We start from the raw sequence: 25,674 nt of genomic DNA, 5'->3' as shown, positions 1-25,674 counted from the left end.
CAACATGGATACGAGAGAAAACTAAAGTAGAGGATATTCTAACAAAATGTAAGAATAAGAAAAAGAAATGGACATGCGCAGGGCATATTATAATAAGAATGACAGATAATAGATGGTCATTGAAAATAACAGACTGGGTCCCTAGAGAGTGCAAAAGATGTAGGGGAGATGAGAAGGCGATGAATTGACAAACTAAGAAAGTTTCGGGTGTGGACTTGCAAAGAAAGACCATAAACAAACCCAAGTGGAAGGACATGTCTAAGGCCTTTGTTCTACAGTGACTAGTAACGGCTAATGATATATATATATATATATATATATTATGTATATATATACATATATATATAATGTATATTTATATATAAATATATATATATATAATATATATATATATATATATATATATACATTATTATTTTATTATTACTACAAGCTAAGCTATAACCATATTTGGAAAAGCAAGATTATATTAGCACAAGGGCTCCAAAAGGGAAAATAGCCCAATAAGGAAAGGAGAAAAGAAAATAAATAAACTATAAGAAAAGTAATAAACAATCAAAATAAAATATTCTAAGAGCAGTAACAACATTGAATTAGATCTTTCCTATAGGCTATACACAATAATCATTAAAAAGAGGAAGAGAAATAAGATTGAATAAGTGCCCGCGTGTACTCTCAGTCAAGGGAGCTCTAATCCAAGACTGTGGAAGACCATGTACAGAGCTATGGCACTACCCAAAACTAGAGAACAATGGTTTGATTTTGTAGTATCCTTCTCCCAGAAGAGCTTCTTACCATTGCTAATGAGTGTCTTTTACCCTTACCAAGAGAGAAGTAGCTACTGAACAATTACATTGCAGTAGTTAACCACTTGAGTGAAGAATTGTTTGGAACTTCAGTGTTGTCAGGTGTATGAGGACACTGGAGAATGTGGTAGGAATAGACCAGACTATTCGGTGCATGTGTAGGCAAAGTAAAAATGAGCCGTAACTAGAGAGAGAGAGAGAGAGAGAGAGAGGGGGGGGGGATCCAATATAGTACTGTCTAGCGGCTCTAGCCAGTCAAAGGACCCAATAACTCTCTAGCGGTAGTATCTCAACGGGCGGTGCCCTGGCCAACCTACTACCTACTTACTATATATATTATATATATTTATATATATATATATATATATATATATATAAACATATATATGTATATCTATATATGTATATATAATATATATATATATATATACATATATATATATATATATTATATGTGTGTGTGTGTGTGTGTGTGTGTAACTGGAGATTAACAAAAAGCATGCCGTATTACTATTTCAACTGTTTTACCAAGTAAAATCCTCAGTGCAGAAGTTTATTTTAACTATTACCGTCTCATATAGACCTACCTGAGGCTCATCAGGAACACATTACAATCACCTATAAGTGATTTCCAATACATGGGGTTAAAAATACTAAGAAAAAAAAATGCTAACCTAACAAAATATTGCAAATATACTGAGATTGCAATATTGAATTCTGAAACTTTAAATATACTCTGAAACAGGTATGTTTATAAATACTAAAGCTTTGGTAAATCCAGAAATGGTTTTCGAATAGCGTACTGGATTTGGTTTGGAATCAATAGTAGAGCGCCAAGACGTCTGAAGCATGACGAATGATAGTAATGTCCTGTGTAGTTTTACTTCTGATGTTGCTCTGTTGATGACTGACGTGCTCTCATACTTAGTCAACCTAACGCAAGTTTGGGTTGCTTCTAATCTCCTTATCATCAATAGATTTATTATGTTTGGAATGAATTCTGAAGTTCAGGAGAAAAAGGCAAACGCCCAAAAGAAGGAGATACGCTTCATATCACAGCTGGCGCGATAAGGTTGGATATATACATGATTGTGTTTTCGAATTAAATTGTCATTGTTAAATATATGGATGGCCGTTCTGTGAATAGTAACAGCAAAAAGGTGATAGCCCATAGTGAGTAGACGAAGTGATCTCGTTCATTATTCACCCTAAAGTTCATTCCACTATATTATTTATAATTTATTTTTCAATTAATGGAATTTGCATATGTATTCAAATGTGTGGCCTGAGTACTCTATATTCATGCAATTAATAAATATAGAATTGACGAAGAGTTCAAGATTTGTTATCGGAAATATACATGCATTAGACTACTGATTTCCATGTGCAAGAATAAAGAAGTATGTTCGTATACTTATCAGAGTAATTATCCCCTGCATATTTATCATTATCACTTAGTAACAGTAGTAGTAATGACGATTGAAATAAATTCTGGGAAATCCATTTCACCTGGATATTTCAAGGTAATATGATTGTGTGTATTGGCTTCCAGTGTCAACAAATGTTTGAAGAAAAACAAAGTAAAATGCGCTTTGTGTTTAGTGTATTCAGCTTTCGTATAAAAAGAAGAATAATAAAAGTAAAGGGACTATAAAATTGGGTTCATTTTTCTTCTTTAGAGACAACTTACTTGGCGTCCTTTGAAGTGGCAGGGTGTAATGCAAGTTTCACAAAAAGATTAATAATGTTAAAGAGGAAAGACTACTGAGGAGCCACTTTCGAAAAACAGCATCAGACGTTAAACGCAAGTTATAACATTAGGTAATTAGTTACCAATTGTGGTGCTAATAAATCGGTAAAATTTTCAAATTTGATGAGTAAATTGTGGACTTTTCCTGTCAAAACCTCGTGCAAACAAAATTCGCGAGAAATGTTTATTCTGTAATGCCTTTTCATTAAACCCCATTGGAAGAGAGATCCTTGTAATGGTGGACCAGTTTTTTAAAAAGCTCAAATAGATTTTTTGAATTGTTCTGACCATGTGTACTGGCGGAGAGCTGGCAACGATTGGGATTTGTTTTGTTATTTATCACTCGAATTAAAAGAGAAACCCGTGTTTGGCATACAGAAAATTTTGTCTCTCATTATATGAGGACGGAATATTAACCATAATGTGAATTTTATCAGGGCCACAGAGCTGAGAACTCACAAAATATTTATAAATTGTAGGCTATAGATGATATTACATTGTCAGGACTAACTTTTTCATTATGATGATCGCCACTAACGCTGCCTGTCTCATGGGTACATTCATGAGCAATTAACTCAACTAGAAAAAAGAACGATGCTTGAGTGACAAAGCATTTGATGAGAAGGATTAGCCAGAGGAAAAACGATTGTCCTTCCGGACCTGGTGCTGTGTAAGAAGATTGGTCAGAAATAGTCCTAGCTGACATTAAGAAGAAATTTCATGAAAAAATCATCAGAAATTTGACAGAAAAGGTTGACTAAAGGCAACACTTTTGGGTCAAGAATGTTTCCAAGAATTTATTAAAAGCAAAAGCAGCTTTCTGAGTTTCTTATTCTCTGAATCATAGATGAGACTAAAAAATCTGTCTATTCCAGTACATTACTGGAACAAAGAACTGTATAGATCATCGGTATATTTCATGTTGTGGTTATCCAAAGACCATATTGAAAGAACTTACCCATAAAATGAGATAGAAATATATAGTGGTAGTCACTAAAATATTTGATGTTTTCTGTCTGTAAATTTTTTTGCAATGGAGTTCTTTTGGCTAAAGAAATAATCCTATTCATGACATTTGTAGGGTCATTGAAAAGCACCATTATGGTAACCATTATCTTTTTAACCGAAATTGTTCAGCAAAGAATCAGTATTCATAAGTGTTCGTTCATGAAGCAGAGCCATAGATTTAATTCTAAAGTTTACTTTTACTTAATTAAATTTATAATAAATTTCATTTACATGTAGTTGAAACTTTCATTTTCTTCGGTCACCATGAGAAATATCAAAATCTATTTACTATTGAAATAAAATCCAGTAAAATTGTTCGAAAGGAAACTGATTGACTCGACTGTGTTTTGTGCCTTTTGGGTCTCCAAAAAACATGCATACATACACACACACACACACACACACACACACACACAAATATAACAAAACTTGTTTTTGAGAGTTCCAGTAAACAATGTTTGGGAAGCATTTCACGAAATCCGTTTTAATACTTCTTTTAGTACACACATCAAGTATTTTTTAGGACTTTCACCTCTTCAGCATTCTACTGTAATATCTTTGAATCATACACTTATGTCTCGAAGCTATCGTCCTCCAGTTCTTCCCATGACCGGACCTACACAAGGCAGTCTAATTCCCATATACAGTATATTTCTCGTACACTAATTTTTTATGAGGTCATGAATTTTAACATTAATTACCACAAATTTAAAAAAGAAAAAAAGTATTTTAACTATTTGATCTATCATTTTAAAACCGTATATGTAATGCAAATCAATCTCTTTTTCAGAGTCAAAGGCTAATGAGTAGACCAGTAAAAAGAAAATTATGGGAGGTGGACCATGATAAGGTAAGAATAATGTTAATATTTTATGCCCACAAGTATGCATGTACTGTAGGCCTATGTATGTATGCATGTATGCATATGGTAATCCCTTATTCAGCTTTATGCCATGTACGGATGCGCAAGGAGATACAATAGTGATGGAACAAATATACAATTTGACAAAATAAAAGATTGAACAGCTACAACAACAACAACAACAACAACAACAATAATAATAATAATAATAATAATAATAATAATAATAATAATAATTTTCAAATTATGGTCACAACCAAATATAGTAGGCGCAAAATTAAGGGTAATGGCAGACAACAGAAATGCATTTACTGTAGATTAAGAAGGATGATCATGGCGATACGCAAACCCTTTCTCCACGATAAGGTATCCCACTCAGGAAGTATAAATATATATATATATATATATATATATAAGTATATATGTATATATATACATACATACATATATATATATATATATATATATTTATATATGTATATATATATATCCAACAGAAAATAATTTATTTTTATTCTATCACAAAACACATTGTTCATGTATAATATGAGATAGGCTAATTTTTTTTTAGAATGCAACTTCATTACAGTGAAGTATGGATAACTAAAATGTATCAGCTAATTATATCAAAGCAGTTCTGAAATTAGTTACGTGGTATTAATTCCATGTACTGAAGAACTATTAATGCATGAAAAATTAAAGCAATTCCCATAAAAAGAAAATATCTTACTGGCGAAGAAAAAGTAATTCACCCAGAGGTTTTATTTTGCAAGAAAAGAAATAAAAACAAATGTCTGAAGAGAAATGACATATCACCCCCCCCCCCTCTTAAAAAAAAGGAACGGTAAGCAATGAATACTGTAAAGCAATTTTTAAATTTCTAAAGTTTTGCATCTAATCAAATCATTATCTTTTAATACATAGGATATATACGTCAGCTTCATTACATAAATGATGGTAACAATCGGAAGGTGTACACTGTTGCATCATTATCATAGTATTTTACTCTATGACGTAATTCTCCGTCTGCACCTGGCATAATGCGATTAAAGAGAAGATAAGATAAAGCGTGTATTGTCGAGGTATGGTCTAAAATTAATAGTATGATAGTCAGAGAAAGTAAAGCAGCACAGTTGAATTCTGTCGATAAAGTGGTATATATATATGTTACATATTTTTCCTTCTATATGATCCCACCATCACCTGCTGGGAAGAGCAGCTGAGATGTGCCGTACTTTAAATGTCTGTATCTATTATACGGCTTTTTATTCTCATCTGAAAAATAGTTATCAGTTTTTCTTTTTTAAACTATTCATTCCTATTGATTTTTCGTTCCCCTTCGTTCCTGTAATTTTTCATTTTATTGTCTTTATTTGTATTTTTTCATCTTTAAGTAGGTTATCTAATGATCATTTATTCTTTTATTTAAATCTTATGTAATTTTTTCATTCTCTCAGCTGGGACCCGAGATTGAAGCCGAATACAAACAGATGATTGAGGAAGACCAGAAAAGGTTCAAGGAACGATGGGTGGAGTTGGGTCCAGATGAAAGCCCAGGTGCACCATCTTTCTACCGCAGTGAGGTAAATAATCTTTATTCTGTTTTCATCTCTGTTTATGTGTAAAATATGTAAATACGTTTCAAGAAGGAAAATCCCAGATAAAAAGCGTTTTTTATGTATGTGTGTATGCATGTAGATTGTGTAATAGTATATCGGACAGTAGTCTAGTCTTTAAGTCATTATGAAAGAAAAACTCTTGCACAGAAAGATTAACTCCGTAAAAGTCGTTCTCTGCTTTAGGCAACTCGATAAATCTCTTGAGAAACCCCATAACTGGAGATTCGATTTGCCCTTTGCATGAATACCTTGGAGTCAGAAGTTTAACAGCAAGAAGGAAGAAAGCAAAAACCGGGATAAAGTAGAAGATTAAAAGTGGGTGCAGCTAGGCGTTGAATGAACACTGCAAAGATCTTTTTGTATTACTTATAGTGTACCACGTGAGGTGCAATGACGGAACTACCCCTCTACGATGATGATGGCAAAGCCCTTTCTGTCTAACACCTCAATCATGATTTTGATTGAATATGTTGGATGTAAGAGTACGCTTTCTGGAAAAACATAGCGCCTCTCACGTCATAATTAAACCTTGAGAAGTTGTCATTATTCTAGTACACGATTTAACATATTTATTTGTTTTATTGGCTAATATGGATGTATTCTCTATTATTGACATTTTCATTCTAGAAGGATGTGAGTTTTCTGGGGTCGTTTTTTATTCTTATTTTCATCATTCTACTGCTTGTGGTAATGTTAGATATTTATGCTGTGTTGAAAACTGGACAGCCTGTTGAACGACATTAGTAAAACCTCTTTTTCATAAAAAATAAAAGGGAAGAAAATAACTAGTAAAGTACAGGGAATATAAACCAGAATACGAAAAAGGAAATGAAAAGATAAAAAACGCATAGACAAAGAAGTGTTCATTAGACTTCGAGACAGTTCATTTTCCATTGGTCAGCGTGACGAAGTCCAGGAAACGTCCATCACTTATGCGTGAATTTTTGAGTGAGTTCAACTCGGACACCACAGTTAAATTGACTGAAGGATATGCACTTGTTCCAAGCAGCAGAAGAAAAAGAAGAATATATGAAGAAAAGAGGAAAATGCGAAATCATAATGATGGGAAAGGGTTCTTATTTCAATGAGGACGACGACTTACGAGTGTCTTATCTAGAATATGCAGTTGTTTCAAGGTAGAAGATGAAGAAAGAACTAGAATGGAAGCCCGGAAGGAAAAGGGTGTTTGATGAATCCGAGAATAGAATAACCTGATAGGAGGAAGAATTAAAGAAGAAGGAAACCGAAAGAAAACGAGGAGACTGGGAGATAATGATGGGAAATGAATCTTAGTGCTTGTCACGCGAAGCATCTAGTCTGCATGCAACCCAACACGCTTGTCTCCGTCATGCAAGCAAGAGTCCAAGTGGATTGCATGCACGGTCTTGGGTGCTTATAGAGTGTCGTGAAGAGGTAGTCATAAAAAAAAAAAGAAAAAAAAAAAAGGTTACAGTAGACAACAAAGACAGCACAGTAGTCAGAAAAGAAATCTCTGCATCTTTAGCAAAGAAAACGGAATGGAGTAAAATGATAAATTGTTGGTCTTGAATTACATAGCCAGCATCAAAGAATTACAGAAAAAATAGAGTAACTTACGACACAATAGACTACATCTCTTTCATCTCCTTTTCTTTTTTTTTTCTGTATTTCAACGCTTGAGGTACTGTTCAGGTATGCATATGTGTTATATTAGAGAGCATGTATTGTTTGCATAGCTGTAACTACATTTGTATTAACTTTACTTTTTGTTAGGTCTTTATTTTCTCAATAAAGCTATGTTCTTTTAAATGTAAATGCAGAAATGCTATACACAAAAGACGACTTCACGGTGCCAATTTTCTCAGTTTTCTCATCCGTACTTATAAACTCACTTCCGCCAGTTATTCTGGACCATCTTACTTGAAAAACGGTTGGTTTATCTTTAGTTCTGCTCTGTTATACTGCCGTGTGATATATAATTGGGTCTTTATGAGTCTCCATTTTCATCTATTTTCATGGTTCTTTGCTCGCTGACACACAAGATATGCACCCTTGCATATACAATGTGTTCATGTAAAAAAGAAGGGGCTTCAATTTTTGTTATGGACTGGTGAAGATGAATCCACTTCAGAAAGAAAATGGACGGTCCCATTTCGTTTTATGTCACTTTTTAAGATTTTACTCAATCTGTTTAGCATTCTTATATTTGTCTCTTTTATTAATGTATTAGTTTTCCGTCTCAAACTTCTGCCTTTTCAGCTGAATTACATTGAGCTACCAGGTCCCCCACCCCCTCACCAGTAATCCAAATTTTACTATCCTTGACATCTGTTTTCCACAACGGCAGTAAAACGTATGCAGTTGTCCTTGTTCAGTAAATTTATTATCAACTTTGTTTGCAGTCTACATTTTATAACATTTACTCCTGACTAACATCCATGTTAAAATACGAGTTCTCATGTTGCAGTTACTATCGACGTCTTTCCCTTGTTAAAACTTGTTTTGAAATTTCTCCTCTTCCAAGTGATTTCCAAATGTGTTACTAGTTTCTGTAATATATTTTTGCTTTCAACTGTTAACAGTGAAATATCCCTAAATATGCCATTCTACTTTTCCATTTGTAGTCTCTTTTATTATTCAATAAACTGTACTTACGATCTTCGTGATTCTGCTCATCACTTCAGTTACATACATAGGAATCAGCCAAAAACACAAATGGCACTTCTTGAGGTGTACTTTTGCATTGGACCAGTCCATTTTGTTTTCACAAACCTCATGTGTATTCTAAATGAGCCGACCTTTAACGCTACCATTTCCTGAATGACCTTGACATTACATAGGTTGCATTCTTATCTACTCACTCCATCTCTTGGTTCATGAAGACAAGCAACAGTTCTCAATACAAACACCTGATTTACTCTATTCCTTGTCTATGAAAACTTTACTCTATCAATTTTTATTCGAGCCTCAATTCTTGTTTGCCCAATTCAATTTCAGCCATTTCAACTATATTAAAGCGAACTAATTTTTTTTTCAATTCTTTTTTGATAGCCAGTGAACGGAATCATCTAAAGCCACTTGTGTTGCCATTCTTCTAAATGCTTAAAATGCTCACTTCCCCAGTCATTCGTCCTTCGGAACCACATAATTTAGTCACTCGAGCCCATTACAGAACATGTCGCTATAAAATTACCTTCCTTTTCTTTTTTTAATAGCCGTTTCCATTTATATTTTGAAACGTTGTTCATTTGTTAGATTATTAGATTTGTTAAATGATATATTCTTCCTTGCATTTCTCTGTTATTCTATTTTCTACACGACTTTTATTCCTGTAAAATCCTAAAGTTGACGGACATTTTCAAATGATTCACTGCCGAAATTCTAATATTTATTTTTCTCTGTAATTAGTTAACTTTAAATTATAAAAGATATTCTATAGATGATGAACCTATTTCTCCAAATATTGCTTGTTTATCATAACGGAGTTCCGTTGTTCACCCAAAGAAATATCTCTATTCCATAGTGCTATTCACAGAGATGAAATTGTAAGAAATCCCAGATAAGAATGAAAAAAGAAGAAGGATCTTAAAGGAAAGAATTTAATGGAATAAAGACACAGCCAACCTTTCCATAAATACTCCCCTTTAACCCTCTAGAAGTGTAAAGGGCAGATACGTTTATTTATTTTTTTTTGTTTATTTTTTTTCTTGCACGACTCCCACATCAGATAAAAACTGCAATTCAAGTGAATGGAAGAAAGGGAGAAGAAATAAGGACGAAAATGGGCAATGGTGATAACTCTAAAACAACGATGAGGGACAATGGAATGTTGTTTTATGGACCATAAAAAAGAGAACAAAGAGATGCAGAAAGAAATGGCCACCGGGGAAAATGCGAAACAAACAAATACATCTTGAAGAGAGAGAGGAGAGAGAGAGAGAGAGAGAGAGAGAGAGAGAGAGAGAGAAATTGCCTAATGAGTTCACTCTTAGAATTGCTCTATGAAGTTCACACATACAGTATACATAGCATGCTATAAAAATGCCGGAATGTATCACACACACACACATCTACTGTATATGTATATATATATATATATATATTATATATATATATATATATATATATACATAATCATACACACACATATATATATATATATATATATTATATATATCTAATATATAAATATATATAATATATAAATATATATATATATATATATATATTATATATATCTATATATAAATATATATAAATATATAAATATATATGTATATATATATATATATATATATATATATAAATATATATATGTGTGTGTGTGTGTGTGAACCTGCTAGAAAAAAAAAATTATACTCCTTTCCTAATACAAATGTATCTGTGACCGTTCGCAACTTCATTGTTTCTAATCAGGAAAAAAAATATATTAGTTACCCAGACACACAAACACTTATGCATATGTATACACACAGCTCTCTCTCTCTCTCTCTCTCTCTCTCTCTCTCTCTCTCTCTCTCTCTATATATATATATATATACATATATATATATATATACACATATATATATTAAATGTAGAGATGTAAGATCCGTATTATTGCAATGCTGCAGAAACTCACAGAAATCATCATGGAATTAGTGGAGAGGACCAATATTAAGGCTGCCATTACCTAGATGATTAATGAGATGAAGGAAACTCTAATATTTAAATTTCTGTTCACTTATTAGTGTTTTTTTTTTCGACACTCAAAAACATTGGAAAATTTTTATGTTGTTTGTTTATGGAAGAAAATATGAGTTGTAATGTTGCCAAATGGTTCAGCCTATACTCAAAACAGACTATTTACGTGCGTTGCCAATCTTCCATTCTAAACAAAATTTTATGAAATATAGGTCGTTGTATGATAACAAAATTAAAGTGAATTACTCCGAAATCTTTACATGATTTTATGTATATAGTTGTTAATTATCAATATTTTAAACAGTTTTTCAATATCTTATTTGAGAAATGTATGCCACATGTACAATCTCGATTTTCAGTCCAAGTACACGAATTCGCTTCTGTCGCTTAAGATGTAATAAACCCTTAAGAATGGTAAAATTTGATAAGGTGAAGTCCCTTAAGGTGAAGGTGGGCATTGGAGGTACAGTATATATATTTGGCGTTGAACGATGTGTGTGTGCGATTAAATGCTTTAAACTGAGCCAATCATTTATATTAACATTATAGAGTGTAAAACTGAGGCTTTGGTATTCATCTTCTGACTTGGTATCTCGTGTCAGTCACGTGCATGTTATGAACTGCTTTCATCATTATTAGACAAAACACCCTTTTGCGTAGTTAATTGAAGGAGAAAAAAAAGGCTGTTTCATAATTCTGAAGTTCTAATGCCAATACAAATGCTGAAAGTATAACTATGGTATATGCATTACTTATCAAACACTACATGCCAATTATCTGAATAAAGGAAAAATAAACAGTTATTACAGTGAACCTTTCTGTGGCCATTACCCCTCACCAGTCTGTACAGGGCCTAGATTTTGACTATAGGGTAATCTTTTCCATGGTAAAATAGTAAGAAATAAAGAAATATGATTTTGGCTGCTTCTTAGTAAAACTTGAAGAAGTGGCAACGCGTGTTTTCTCGTTTGGTCACGCCAAGCCCTTCCCTTAGATTGGTACTACTGCAGTATAGTAGAAATGTGATATGTCAATCGACTAATTTAAGAATAATGGTCTCAAGCACTATTTATTTTAGAATATCATGGAGAAGAGACGTCAATATATGGAATTATTATGAGAGAGAGAGAGAGAGAGAGAGAGAGAGAGAGAGAGAGAGAGAGATGGATGATGGGTAAATAGACCATAGACGTGACGGAGGTAGGGGATCCAGCGACACGAAAGGTCATAGTTCATAAGCTAGGAGACATGACTGCACTTGAGGTCGTGAAGAAGGTTGTAAGGGCTGCTCGGAGCTATTTGTGTTCGCTAGGAAGGAGAACGAAGGGACTGGGAGGGGAGGGGGGTACATCAAGGAGAGAGGAATAAGACAGTGAGATGGTAAAATGAAATTAGAGCGAGTGTTGAAAATTTTAAATTGGAACAAGACAGTGAGGGTAAAATAAAACTGAGGCAAGGCCCGAGGTGAAATGAAATTGTTAGATGGTAAAATAGTATGAAGAGCAAGACCTTGGTGGAAAATAAGACTGGAAAAATACAGTGAGGGGGTAAAGTAGAATTAGGAATAAGACAGTGATATGGTAAAATTAAATTAGAGCAATGCCTGAGGAGGAAGAATAAGATTAGAATAAGACAGTGAGATGGTAAAATAAAACTAAGGTAAGGCCTGGGTTGGAAAATAAAATTGTAATAAGAAAGTGATAGGGTAATATGAAATTAGAGCAATACCTGGGGAGGACAAATAAGGCTGGAATAAAGCAATGAAATTGGAAAATAAAATCGGGCCAAGGCTTAAGGTGGAAAATAAAATTCATATAAGACAAATAAAATTTTATTTAAGACTGGGATGAAAAAATAAGATTTGAATAAGGCAGTGAAATGGTATTTCAAAACAGGGGCAAGGCATGAGGTGGAAAAATTAAGTTGGAATTAGAAAGAGAACTGGTAAAGTGAAACTAGGGTAAAGTCTGAAGTGAAAATATAAGTTTGGATTTAGACAGTGATATGGTAAAATATAATTGGGGTGAGACCTTGTGTGGGAAAATAAAATTGAATCAGGCAGTGAAACGGGAAAATAAAATTAGGCCAAGTCTGAGAGGTAAAATAACAATATCGGAAAAAAGACAGTGAGATGTAAGAGCAACATGGGAATGGCACAATAGCACAATTGCGAAATAGATATTTGAAAGATACTTATTCTTCTGGTTAATAGTGACTGAGGACCGTTTTCAAGCTCATATAAAAAGTAAAGAGGAAAGTAAATGAAAAGCAACACGAAGGAAAAGAATAAGATTGACGTGATGATTGAAATATGAATATAAATTGAAATGATGAAAAATACAAAACAAGGTAGAGAGAGAGAGAGAGAGAGAGAGAGAGAGAGAGAGAGAGAGAGACATTGCATCGCACCATTCTTTTTACCTTTAGTCGACCGGGTAGGGATGCCGTCTCAGAAAAGATTTCTTGCTTTGATTTCGTGACTCAAGCCTTAGCCAATCAGAGAAACAAAGGTTTAAGAAAATCCAGCTGTCAGAACGTTTCCTGCTAGATACGGGCAAGGAAATGAACTTTAAGATTCCTTGAAAAGGAAAACAAAGGAGACTTGTTCATATTCCGATTTATTGTCAAAAGAAAATATGTTACAATGGCTTTCAGCGATTCTCTCTCTCTCTCTCTCTCTCTCTCTCTCTCTCTCTCTCTCAATATTATGAGCATATATGTGAGTATAATTATTATCAATCTTTTTCAACATCCCGAAACTGGTTCGCCTTAGTATATAAAATTGAATGTTTCAGAAATTAATATCATTTCTTTCTTTTTTTTTTTTTTTGAGAATTTGCGTCTATATCATTCAAGCGAGTTGGTATTTTCACCAGGTCTGGTTGGAAACTAAACTTTTCAATTATCCATGGAAAAAGATATAATTTTGTCTTATGAATTGTAAATGACAAATTAGAAAAGGTTCAATATTTATTCAAGGTTAATATTACAGTCGAATTCCGGAGAGAAACTACATGTCAAAGTACAACTAGAGGGAGAGACAATGATGTGGGAGTTGGGAGAGAAGAGGATGGAAAAGTGACAGACCACTCTGACCATGACGATTTCAGTAAAAAATAATATTTCCATGATCACTGCATCTCATGAATCTGAATTAGTCCTTTTGACTTTAACTTTAGATCAATTTTAGTATTTTGTTTTCTTTTATTTTTCTTCCTTTGAACTCTCTAATATTCTACATTTATTTTTTATATTCTGTTGCCAAAGAAAAATTGACCTTTCCACACGAATATCAGTTTCTTGATTCAGGTATTCTTGCATATACTTTTTATCTGAACCAGCAATGAGGTGTATATTCAAGGTAGTCAAAATCGAGTTTCCCATAGATAGCTAATTTTATATTATCTATCATAACTTGAGATGAGATGTCACAATAGCCAAATTCATAATTCTGATTGTGCTTTAAATTTGTCAGTTCAACGTAAAAAAACAGTGAATTTTAATATATTGATTTGAAACATCCAAAATTTATCTTCCTTTATGTACTTTCTGTAATGGATTTTTAGATACGAGCCATATGAATGCTCAAAATTTGCATAGTAACAGTAAGAATAATGACAGTAGTCAAGTAGTAATGAAAATCTTAAACGAAATACGGCAGTTAGAGTAGGACACAAGTAGACATTTTCTCTCTCTCTCTCTCTCTCTCTCTCTCTCTCTCTCTCTCTCTTTTATTTTTTTTATTTTTTTTTATTTTATTTTTTTTTTTTTTTTTGCAAAACCACAAGACTTTCTTAAGAATAAAGAAATGATTCTTACCTCTCTTCGAATCTTATTTCTCGACAATGAGCTTTACTCACTCTGATGCAAGTTAGAACTGAGAAATTCTGAGTATTAAAAGAAAAAGAAAATTTTGCAGCCATGATGCACAGTAGAAAGAGCTACTTTAATGGGACAATAAAAGGGAAAAATATTCACAGTAGTATAAATGTAAACATTATATGGCAAACTTTACAATGAAGATTTCGAAAACCGATGAAGCTGGAGAAAGGATCCTTGATAAACTGAAAAATTTACATTTATTCTACTATATAAAAAATAACAGTAACTTAGTATAATTTATTTCTACCATAATTCCCAGTAAACATAAAATAACGCCTATATTTACAAACCACACAAATGATTAACAGAGAAGCTCATTAAAGCTTATAGAAGGCATGTAGGTCCAAGGCAGAAATGATTAGACAGTAGCGCCTACCTAATTCATTACCGAATCATTTTTTAAGCCTACCCCGCCCAAGAACGGCAAGAACCCTCGTATTAACGGAGGCCTTCTTTCTCTATGAATACTTAAGAAGGGGCTTCCGTATCATGGCCTATGGAGTCTTATTAGAGGAGCATAATGAATCTCCAAACCCCTACTGGGTGGAGGCTCTTCTCAGTCAACAATCACAGAGATAGAAGATAACACGGGGGACTTTTGCATTGAGAGAGAGAGAGAGAGAGAGAGAGAGAGAGAGAGAGAGAGAGAGAGAGAATAATGGAAATGATAAAAAAAAAGTTTTCTCTTTTGTCTTCAATTGGTCCGAAGAATATATGGTATTGCTTATGGCAAAACATTCAAAGGTCACATATGATAATATAAATCATCTTATCATATTCCTAGTGATTACAGAGACAGACACACAAACTATCACTTATTGAATGACATGTTACGTATAAAACGTACAGAAATAATAAAACGTAATCACAGACACAATAACCACCTTGATATACATATAATCACTGATAAGTAAACAGCCATACAATTTGTAAGTTTTGAGAATGAAGGTTACTAGGAATTCAGTTACTGACCATCAACATTAGCTAATTTCCATCACTCGTGTTCAGTTAACCTATATGAAATTGAAAATAGCCTGAATATGAATAGACAAGTTCAGTAAAATCTCTATCAACCAACAAATTTAAAATAAAACACATCGTTCCTATTTGATGTATTATTGAGGGTCTAATTCTCTTTTATTATTTCTTTTTTCAAATTAGAGATATGAAAAATTACCGGGATTAGCAACACTCATCAAACATTTGTTTTTTTTAAATTCGGATTTGAAATAGTTTCACCAAATTCCTAATACTTCTTTTCCTTGTTTATCAAGCTAGCGGCTTATGGGATTTTTCCATATTGGATTAGGAAAACTGTAATAATGAAACTTTGACATGAACACAAGCTGTATTCATATTTTTAATTAATTTCTGTGTGTAACCCAGTGACTGTCGTCATCATCTACAGTTAATATGATAACTATATGGTAAACTTAGGGGCGGCAATCTTTTCTCGTCCCTTTTAATGGCATTGGTAAACTACTGTACTACTTCCACTACTAATACTACTACCACTACAACGATTACTACTACCAGTTATAATAATAATGATAAACTTTAAAACTCAACTTCCAATATACAAAACAACAATAGTTGTAACGAACTGTATTTATAAAGATTTGCTAAAGAATGACTACTTTTGTTATAAAGCTTGTAAGATAATGTAAAGCAAAGAGCTCCGGCTTACGTTAAGGATAGAGGGAACATGAATTGGATATCCAGCCGGATAATGATCCTTTCTAGTCAAGAGGTGATGACGATGCTAAAGAAGGTGTTGATAGCAACGTGAGACCTGAGGTAACTTGAAAACTCTCTCTCTCTCTCTCTCTCTCTCTCTCTCTCTCTCTCTACATATATATATATATATATATATACACACACACATATATATATATATATATACATGAATATATTTTAAGAAATACTGACATGTGCATCTATAATTTCCGACATCCAGGACCATTTCGGAATAATGCATTTCGATAGTCTTTTAAAATCTAAAAGAAAAGTACCCACTTAAAGAGTAAAAAATAAAAGTATAGAATTGTTTGATAAAAGTTCTAATGTATTGTAGCTGTACCAGAAGGGCTAGAAATAGAAGTCCCTTAGAAAATGGATAAATATTTATGCACTTTAAAGCTATATGCACTTTGTGGAGAGGGTAATATTGCGAATTTAAATCATTAGATGCCCTCAAGTTGAAAGTAAGAAAACGGTGATAACTGCGATTTTTTTTCTCTCAATTAGCAGGAATATTAAACATGGTTGTCAGTTGAATATATCGTAGGTAAGGTTATATACTTGGTTTTACTATTCTTGAATAAGACTTGATATCCCAGTAAAGGTTATATGCAATATCTTAACGTCGGTAAATATGAAATTATTTTAGTAGTAGGGAAATAGCACCACATAAATTAGTCCTGTTCACTAGATATTTGGTTAAGATTTAGAGAGATATCCGTTCTAGCATCTTTACGTTGAAGGCACTTCCAATATAATAATGCTCAACAACTGAATTAGCCAACGTAATAAGAAATGAACAAAATCTTAGGTAACTAAACAGGACACGTTGCAAATAGAACACTCTGAGAGACGCACGTATATATATATATATATATATATATCTGTGTGTACGTGTGTGTGTGTGCTCAACAACAGTGTGCCGAATCTTCATGACACCGTGTCTTTCCCCCTAATCTTACAAGCAACTTTTTACTTCTGGTATACAACCACACGCACATATATATATATATATATATATATATATATGATAAATTTTGCACATTTAGACGTGTTTTTCCAGTTCAAATGAGCCATATATTTTTGATATATTAATGTTTGGATTCTCAGGTTTGCCGGACCAGGGTTCGACTCCCCGCCGGTCACAAGCTCTTGTCTTTGTGTGATTTCGCCTGGGGCTGTGATCCCGAGGTCGTTAAGAGAATCCAGACATTAATGTATAAAAAATATAGGGCTTATTTTAATATATATATATATATATATATATATATAGTGCGTGCATCTGTGTTACTCATATTTATACACAAAGTATGTGCAAATATAAAATCCTGCGCGCACAAAACAACAAAAGTGCTCAAAGTAATAGAAAGCCATTACGAACATTTAACACGTAAGTACGTCCACATCGATCAATACAAATAATGACAAATAACCTTTGTGCCCTCTAAGTATTTAGAGAGGGACATTGAAAAAAAAAAGTAAAGAGAGAGAGAGAGAGAGAGAGAGAGAGAGAGAGAGAGAGAGACCAAATTCTCCCTTTAACATCCATATGACTTTCAAAGGCTGGAGAGGACAGGTACGGCTGGTGTAAACCAATCGTCACCTGATAATAAGAGAGGTTTTATTGGAAGGAACAACGAATCATAAACTAACCCGAACGCAGAATCGTGAAATAGGAACATACTGTGTATGAGATTATTGGATGGGTGGGAGGGAAGGGGGGGGGGGGGGCAGGTGGAAGGTGATGGGATCAAGCAAGGAGTCCCTATCTCCCTAATCTGACGAGGGGACCCCATACTGGGCGAGGCCCCTTCGCTCTGTCAACATCCTGAAGGCGACGTGTAAGCGGCACTAAACAGCTGTCAGAGAGGCGACCCTAAAGCTGCTATATAGGCCTAGCAGGGGCACCCAGGAGATAGGTTTTAAGAGTCCTACGCCCTTTAAATTGACTACTCCCTCGAGGGTTTGGGCACGAGGTGTAAGGTTGACAGGAATGAAGGAGAGGGATGGTTAGAGGGCAACCCAAGGGATACGATTAGGATTAGGTCATTATATGTAGGTGTGCATCGTAAAATTACACACACACACACACCCACACACACAAACATACATACATACATATATATATATATATATATATGCGTGTTTGTATGTAATTATATATGGGTAAAACTTGCTAAAACCTGATAAGCCAAGACATTTTCCGATCATCATAAAATATGTAACAAGCCTCAGAAGAAAATATGATCATTGTTATTGGAGTTGGTTCTTTCATGTCATTAACTTGTCACAATTACAATGAGCTAGAAAATGTCAATATAACAAAAGCATCTATTCAAATTAAGCTTTTAATTCTTACCTTCGTAACTTGAGACATACTGTACATATATACACGCACACTCCCTCATATATATGTGTGTATATACTGTATACGTGTGCTCACGTGTATATATATATATATATATATATACATAGATAGATAGATAGATAGATAGAGAGTTATAGATATTAGATAAAAATATATGTTCACCGTAACTTTTACTAAAAATACTACGGTTATGCTATGTCCACTTTCGAGATTTCATAATAGTTTTTTATTCGAAAAAAAGGTGAATTTAAGCGATTATTTTATTATATACACACAAACATACACACACACACACACACACACACATATATATATATATATATATATAAAGAGAGAGAGAGAGAGAGAGAGAGAGAGAGAGAGAGAGATTATTTGTGATTCAGTAAAATTAAATATATAATAATAAACATTCCATGATATTTGAACATTATGTTCTGGGTATCACAAAGCTTATGTAGCTATGATTAAGCGGGGTAATAGAGATGGTGACAGAAAGAAAATAGTTCAAGCTAGAAACTTTGGGAAGATGAGTGAGCTTGAGAGAGAAACAGGAAGGAAGAACGGAAGTGAAGGACCTACAGAGGAAGTCGACCGGAAGTAACTTGCAGCAGAAGGGTGTTCAAGTAATAATTTCTGGTCGGAAAGCGGATGTCATAAGAAACTTCAAGAAAAAAGATTTTACCTTTAAAAATAAGTATTGTTTGTGCGGTTGTTGTTGGTGTAGTTGTTTCTTCCGTTTCTATATGAAACTTCTAGGAACAAATGTCAGAAAGCTTTATGATGTGTAGGGTAGAGGAAAATTTCGGACCATTTTTATTCATTTTTGTATCTTATGTGTCTGCGCATAAATGAATTTATAGAATTATGGAGAGCCAAAATTTCATTATCAGTGGCATTCTATGAGCATATTTTTTTTTCTAGAAGTAAAATACGAACTTCAATGCTTACTTATTTTAGGATATTTTTGCATATCTTCATCTTAAGGATTTATCATAAACAGTAGCAACAACAACAACAACAACAATAACAATAGTAATAATGGTAATAGTAATAAGAACAACATAAATCAATAGATGATCATACAAAAAGGATAATAAACACTTAATACTTATGTTGTAGACACGTTTGGGCTATACATATTAAGATCATATACAACAATGAATGTGAAATGCCTAGCTGTTGTTGACCTTCATAATACCAAGAGTAAGGATCATTACGAGCATCATGGAAATAGAATGTGAGTAATAAAACAATATAAGTAGGGAACAAATTCGATTAACTCAATGTCACAAGATAGGTTTAAAGGTTTAAAGGTCGCTCATGAATGGCAGAGGCAATGGACAGTGACATTGCCCCATCAAGCAGGACAATGTCGTAGAGACTGATCATATATGCATATGATCAGCGTCGAAGCCCCCTCTCCACCCAAGCTAGGACCATAGAAGGCCAGACAATGGCTGCTGATGACTCAGCAGATAGACCTTTAGGCTCCCCCAAACCCCCCATCCTTAGCTCACAAGGATGGTGAGGATGCAGGGACCAAAAGAACTAACGAGCTTGAGCGGGACTCAAAGGGAAAACCGAGGAAGCTCTCCCTCTAAAGCTAAGAACAAAATAATGTTCTGCCATCTTTTCTTCAACTTTGGACATAAACAAGCATTATTGTCTAAGAGGACTTGAACTAGCGGATTGCTGCTAGTTCTTGATCTAAAGATAATTTTTTGGCATCTCTCTCTCTCTCTCTCTCTCTCTCTCTCTCTCTCTCTCTCTCTCATTATTGTATGTGTGTGAATGTTTGCATAATATTATCAATTTAAAAGACATTCTTAAAATATCAACTTTAACAATCTCTGTAATCTAAAATTCTGTTCGTGTGTGTAATATATCTATAAAATTCAGATATCTTCATAGAGTAACAACTTTCACAACCTATATATAAAAAACAATTGATGAAATTAAAACACATTGATGTTGAGGTTCCTCAATTTTGTGTACTAAAAGCTCCAGTAAAAGTAATCTGATTTTGAAATATATGTAATTTTAGTTACATTATTTTAACACATTAATCCCATTATGCACCTATTGATTTACAAACCCTTGGAGAGGCTCAGAGAGTAGCCATGGAATATAATCGAAATGTATTTGTTATTCCAACAAAGATCCAATCGTGCAAGAACAAAATGAACATGGTTTGCCAATTATTACCATTTTTACTTAATACTGTGAAGACCAATTATGTTCTTTAAAGATGAGGATAATTAATACCCCTTAATCATGAATTTTATTCCGTCTTAGAAAGAATTTTAAAATTTTTAATCTTTACGTAGTTTTACTGTTCTTATTGTCGGTGGGAATAAAAGTCCTTGTGATGATAAGAATAGAAATTATAGTAAATTCAAAATTTCAAACGCAGCCAGAGACTTATCTGTCCTAATCAATAATATTTTTATTTTGACTTCTACTATCATATTATTGTCATTACAAAAATAAGGGCATATTGACATAAAAGCCACAGGAAAAACTATTTTTTTGTTTATCATTTACAAAATAAGCTTCCACTGATTTGAAAACCTTCAAGTGGAAAACTAGTTGGTAAAAAAGGAATAAGAAAACAAGAACTGAGACGTAGCAAAAAGACAGCAATAACAAAAAGTTTCCAGTTCCATTTTTTTTCACGAACTGTCAAAATATTTTTTTTTAATAACAGTAAAACATTCATCGTAGAGGAGACATTTGAAAAAAGGATGAACCGACAGATCAGTGAAATAATCATTCTTGATGTCCTGTTTCTTATCTGATAATATACAGTAACGAAAAAAGACCTTTCATAAGCCGTCGAATATAATGGGTTAATCTCACTAATTATTCATCATTGATTAATAAGTATTGCTTTTAAGAGTAGTTGAAAAAAATCTATTTTAAGAAACCTTTAAATATAAAGTACCTTCACTTATATCCAAACCATAGATCTTTCAGCAATCTCTCTCTCTCTCTCTCTCTCTCTCTCTCTCTCTCTCTCTCTCTTTATATTATCCTCCTTTTGAAGTCATGACGTCGGTGTACTGGATGGTCTCAGCTTATGTGGATGGCATCCATTATGGTGATTGGCAGGCACATTACATTTCTTAATTTAAAAGGCTACTAATAATTTGACAGACAGCCACATTAAGCAGCCTGAGGAGCCTTCTTACTAACATGGAAGTAGAGGGTATATTTGACTCTCTCTCTCTCTCTCTCTCTCTCTCTCTCTCTCTCTCGCTCTCTCTCTCTCTCTCTCTCTCAGATAATTTTCTAACAAATGTGATACGAAAAAGGTTAAATTAACCGTTTAAATGCTTATTACGTCGAAAATTGGACATTGTTATCTAATCATTATTATTATAGCAAGCGATTGCAAAAATAAAAAAAGGAAAAAGGAAAATTACAAGGACATGATTCAAACACATACTCACTTATATATTTGTTCTTAAGAGTGAGACATCTCGAAACTTCATATTAACTTTATCATTATTAGTATCATTATTGATGATAAGGCTGTTTTTTTTTTTTTTCATTATTACTACAATTAGTAGGCCTACTATCAATTATTCGTTCAAGGTTTTACTATTTGTCTCATGTGTGTTCCCCTTGATTTTATAGTTCCATCTAATGATTATATCAACGAAATTCGACCGAAAACCTAGAGGCCCTTTGAGCTAGTAGCCTGAATGATAATAAATATCTTCAAGGAGTAAAGTTTAATGTAAATGAATGTGCGACTAGTAATTGATGCAAATGAGGGTAGACAAAAAATTTGCACGAAGGGGCAACTTATTTTCAATATTGATATTCATATCTTTTGGGAACTATTTTATTTTCTAAAGAGAAGGATAATAACTTGTTTACAGTATTTGTTGAATACTGAATTCTAATACGATTTTGAATTTTATATATTTTTTAGTTTAATTGAGGTATAACGTATTTTTCAGTTACTTCATCATATGTGACTAAGAACCTTTCTTTTTTTCAGGTAACACCTCCAAGAAAACGGCAAGCTACTGAGTCGTCATCTTCAGAGGCTGAAGCTTCAACGTCACGTCCGCCATTAGAAGAGCCTGTTAATGCGAAAAGTGATAAGGATACGCAGCATGTTTTAGGTTCTTTGGAATCTAAACCTGGAAGTAAAGCCACCAACGCTGATGCAGAGAAAACGCTGCCACCTCCTAACCAAGTTGACCGTAAGGAATCGAATGACTGTCCTAAAAATGTTTCAAAACCGGCCAAAGTTCCTCCAGAAGTGAGTTCGAAGAAGGATGCTGAAAAACAAGTCAGTGTTAACGAAACGCCTGGCAGAGGCGACTCTCCGGCGGATTCTTCTTCTTCCTCCACTCCGGGTGTATCTTCATTAGAAACCACACCAACCAAAACAACCACAACCAGCCCTTTGGCTAAAGACATGTCTTCCAAGCAAAGGACACCCAGAACGCGGAGCATGACATCTGCCCAAGAAAGATCCGCACATCCACCTAGCCCCGTGACCAGGTCATCGCGAAAGAACTTAACTTCTACGTTGCGCCTCCGTTAGGATTGCGTCTGTCCACTAGAAAGGCAAGATTTAGAGCCGTATCCTCAAAAACATCTTAACGATGTAGTGAGAGAAGATTTTGAGAGGAGGGAGAGGTCATATATATCTTTCCACTGTGATTTCGTCTCTTTCGTCACCAGTGATATACCAAACTAAGCTTCATAGCCAATAAGTGTTACATTTTTATGTTTAAGTTGCATTTCGTTTCATTCTATTTGCACATCGTCATATCACATAAAGTCTCACATTGCTAGTCTGCCAAAGCCATAGATATATAGATTATGTATATTCATATATCCTGAAAGACTGACCGACTGGCGAAGATGATATGATAATCACAATGGCCTGGAAGAAAATGTAAGTTTGCCACCTGTAAGCTCGTCAATATAGATTTGTTATTAGAGGCTTTTGAAAGCCCAGCTAAGAACAAGATACCAGTCATAGCTGCTTACAGCTAGAATGAGATACCACTTGTAGTTCTTGCAGCTGCAACGAGTTGATATTCATAGCGACTCATTGCCTAAATGAGTTGCCGTTCTTAGCTGTTTACAGCTGAATAGATGTCTATAGTTAAGAAATGCTACCGACACCTAAATTGAGCTATACAGTAGATCGGAGATACTTACAACTTGAATAAGTTGTCGTTTTAGCTCCTTATAGCTGGAGTGTGTTGCTTTCCAAACTGCTTACAGCTGATGTGGGCTATGGTGTTATGTAAATCCTCATCGATGGCTTCTCGCCGACCAGGGTAAAACTGCGATGGATGGCCGAAAGACGGGAATCTTGCTCCCGGTTCACTTTTTTTTTTCTATTCTTCCAGTTGATATTTCTTAAAAGGAACCTTTTTTCAGGAAAGTAAGGGCATAAGAGCTTTCTTCTTATTATTGTAGCACATGAGTGTATGTTGATGTTTATTTTCTTTACGTTTTAAGAAAGCCAATGGTGTAGTGTGTTAATTCATTGTTAGTAAGGTTGGGTCGAATCTTACATTGTAAGCATAGCTACTTAACAGATGCCTTATTCTGAAAATGAGGCATAAGAATTATGACGAGGTTCAGTCGAAATCGTAGATATAACCATTTTACCACAAGATTGTTGAGACATAAACTTTGAGTAACATTGGCTTATATTTGCCTATCCAAAGAATAAGTGGAAGATATATAGAAACATTGAGTCATAGAAAATTAGGGCATCTGTTCCAGTATAAGGCCTATGAAGCGTCCATTCACTTTAAATGATATTTGATTTTTATATCGATTGTATTTGTATGTATTAAGGTACACTGTCAGAATACATAATCTTTTTATTCATATTATTCAGCTATTTTAAAGGGATCAGAGTAGGCTATCACCTGTAACCAAACCTTGAAAGCTAAATTTCTTCATTCACATTATTTAGCTATTTTAAAAGGGCCAGAGTATCATATATAGCCAAATCCCGAAGGCTAATATTTTTTTCCGCTGAAAAATTCGAATGACTTTATATCTCCACGTTTTTGAGTAATTCCCATGATCTGAATCAGTTTCTTTATATCTGGATTCCAATGACCATGTAAAAGTGAATATCTAATGCTGAATTTGAAGCTGAACTGTATGGGTTCACCTTTTCAAATGAGATGGGCAATTAAGAGGTCTTGATGGTTTCATCATGTTTCTCAAGAGTTTTCGTGATAATTCGGAAGTTTTAACACATTAACATTGGCGTGCTTGTGATTTTATGCATATAGGGGAATTTATATATATATATATATATATATATAGCCTATATATATGTATATATATATATATATATATATGCAATTTGTATGAATGTGTTCTTGTATGTAGTTATCTATTTTCTTCACGTTATCTGTCTTATGATGTATTGCGCAAGAAGAATGGTTTCCGTAGTGGATTAAGAAATAAGATGAATTTATATTTCGGATGATATATTTATTACACAGCACTTTTACACTTATGTATACTTTATCTAATCGTGTTCTTGTCATATAAATTGGTATAAAGGTCTTTGAATTTTATATATTAATATGTATATACTGGTGATGATTTGTGATATCCAATATGGCAGGAACTTATGCTTTTCGGGTGGTCGAATGTACACATATTTGTACTTGAGTAAGACATACACAGATGTACTGTGTATGTAACAAGAGGAGCGTTTTACTCAATTCTTTTAAATAGTCAATAAAACCCTTTCCAGATGATTTAATTGGTCATTTGTTTGTTATTTATCCCAGAGGCTTCTATTATGTCAGTCACGCAGACGGTGAGGATCACAAAAAACCCTCCACATGTACAAGGTAGATCTAGATCTAGATCCTTACTACTTTCCAAATGAGTAACAATAAAAAGGTTTAATAAAGTTCTTGACTGACATCCTCCAAAGACTATAACGAATTATTTGTCTGAATTAG

At 33.8% G+C, this 25,674-nt stretch overlaps 1 pseudogene; it reads left to right on the top strand.

The window, feature by feature from the left end:
* Nucleotides 1-24,987, top strand: part of LOC137645838 (serine-rich adhesin for platelets-like) — a 210,388-nt pseudogene extending 185,401 nt beyond the window's left edge.
* Nucleotides 24,988-25,674: the final 687 nt, after the last annotated feature.

The sequence above is a fragment of the Palaemon carinicauda genome, chromosome 8, assembly GCF_036898095.1.
Source record: "Palaemon carinicauda isolate YSFRI2023 chromosome 8, ASM3689809v2, whole genome shotgun sequence".
NCBI lineage: Eukaryota > Metazoa > Arthropoda > Malacostraca > Decapoda > Palaemonidae > Palaemon > Palaemon carinicauda.
This window is presented reverse-complemented; position numbering and strand designations above follow the sequence as displayed.